This window comes from Dioscorea cayenensis, chromosome 9 (genome assembly GCF_009730915.1).
Source record: "Dioscorea cayenensis subsp. rotundata cultivar TDr96_F1 chromosome 9, TDr96_F1_v2_PseudoChromosome.rev07_lg8_w22 25.fasta, whole genome shotgun sequence".
In the NCBI taxonomy this organism is placed as follows: domain Eukaryota; kingdom Viridiplantae; phylum Streptophyta; class Magnoliopsida; order Dioscoreales; family Dioscoreaceae; genus Dioscorea; species Dioscorea cayenensis.
Window position 1 is genome coordinate 13,135,513 of NC_052479.1, and position 2,253 is coordinate 13,137,765.

The 2,253-nt window shown below is 44.3% G+C and overlaps 1 non-coding gene across 1 annotated transcript; it reads right to left on the reverse strand.

The window, feature by feature from the left end:
* Positions 1-878: 878 nt before the first annotated feature.
* On the reverse strand, positions 879-985 carry LOC120269673. Its single transcript, XR_005539316.1, has one exon. It is a non-coding gene; the product is annotated as a small nucleolar RNA R71 (small nucleolar RNA).
* Positions 986-2,253: the final 1,268 nt, after the last annotated feature.

Genomic DNA, 2,253 nt, shown 5'->3' on the forward strand with positions numbered 1-2,253 from the left:
ACTTTTGCTCTCTTACTTGTTGCTTTTAATTATTGAGAATTGAATCATTGTCACACTTATCATTATTGATATTCCACATAGCTAAGAATCGAATTAAGTGTCTTTACTCCCTACTCCCTGTGGATTTGATACCCGCTCACCCGGGATTATTAATTCGACAAACCCGTGCACTTGCGGGATATACGCAAGGAGATTTTGTCAAGTTTTTGGCGCCGTTGCCGGGGATCTAGGCATTTAGAGATACTTTGCACTTTGTTTTCTTATCTATTTCACCACACATTCTAATTCATATCTTCTTATTCTATCATTGTTCTGATTGTCTTTTCCTTTCCTTTTGGTGGAGCTCCAGGTTATGACCTGAGGGAATCCATCAATATTGATTGAAGGAGACCCTGAGCTTGAACGTACACTTAGAAGAAAAGGGAAAGAACCTGTGCAAGAACAGCATAATCCAGCTGATTTGGAAGTAGAAGGATCTGAAAACATGGCAGAACAAAATGAGCAACAACGAACACTATCTGATTATGCAAGACGTTCAGTGTTGGGGACACAATCGAGTATTGTGCGTCCCAAAATTACAGCTCAGAACTTCAAGCTAAAGACGGCATTCATCCATATGCTGCAGCAGTCCGCACAATTCAACGGTTTGGCCGATGAGGGATCCAAACAGGTCACATAGAGAGCTTCCTCGAGGTGTGCGACATGCTCGAAGATAAATGGTGTGACGGATGATGCCATCAAATTGAGAGCCTTCCCATTTTTCCTTAAAGGGAGAGCAAAGCGTTAGGCTACACTCATTACCTAGAGCATCAATCACTACATGGGAGGATATGGTAGAAGCTTTTCTAGCCCGTTATTTACCTCCCGGAAAATCAGCAAAGCTGAGGAATGAGATCTCATTCTTTGTGCAGGTGGAATTGGAGTCTCTATTTGAGACATGGGAAAGGTTCAAGGAACTCCTGCGAAAGTGTCCGCAACACGGATTCCTGGAGTGGATGATTGTTCAAACCTTCTACAATGGTTTGAACCCGAGTACAAGGCAACTCTTGGATGCGGCAGCAGGAGGTACCTTAGGTAGCAAGACCCCCGATGAGGCTCGTTAATTGATTGAGGAAATGGGGTTAAATAGCTACCAGTGGAACGCTAGGGAGAAGAAAAAGGTGGCCGGTCTCTATGAAATTGATGCGGTAACTTCATTGCCAGCCCAAGTGGGAAGTTTGAGTAAGAAGCTAAATCTTATAGCTTTGAATAGAGTTGCGGCCGTGACCAATTGCACCGGTTGTGGTGGAGGACATGCTCCCTCCGATTGCCCAATCGTCGTTGGTGATGTTTCTTCAGTTGAGAATGTTGACTTTGTAGGTAATGGCATGAGACCTCAAGGGAATCCATATAGCAACACCTACAATTCAAATTGGAAGAATCATCCCAATATTTCATGGAGTAATCAAGGACCACAGAAGACCATGGGGCCATCGGGTTTCCAACAACACCAACAAGCCCTTCAAGTGGAAAACAGAATTTCAGGCTTGGAAATCCGAATGACGGATTTGGAGAAGCACTTGGCTAGATTTGTTCAATCGGCAAATACAAGGTTTAAATCAGTCGAGGCTACACTTCGCAATCACACCGCCTCCTTGCACAACGTTGAAAATCAAGTGGGGCAAATTGTGAAGTCTCTCTCCGAAAGGCCACATAGATGTTTACCAAGCAACACGGAAACCAATCCTAGAGAACATGTGAAGGCGATAACTTTGAGAAGTGGTCGTGAGGTTGAAGGGAGGCTTCCGAGTGAAAAGCCGAAAAAACACGCACCCAAGGTTGTAGAGGTTAAGAAGGAAGTAAACAAAGAGAAAGAGGTGGCACCCCCACCATTCAAGCCAAGAATCCCTTTACCCCTCTAGATTGAAGAATGACCAGGGGATGAACAAAGTATAAGAAGTTCCTGAGTCTATTCAAGGAACTCCACATCAATATTCCTTTTGTAGAGGCATTGGCTCAAATGCCTAAGTATGCGAAGTTCCTAAAAGACCTATTGACCAACAAGAGGAAATTGGAGGAGAGTGCTTCAGTGGTGCTAGATGCTTCATGCTCGGCGGTGTTGCAAAAGAACATGCCGAACAAGAAGAAAGACCCGAGAAGCTTCATCATTCCGTGTAACATCGGTAACTTAGGTGAGGAAATGGCATTGGCGGATTTAGGGGCAAGTATCAACGGCATGCCATATACTTTCTTCCAAAAGCTAGGCTTAGGAGA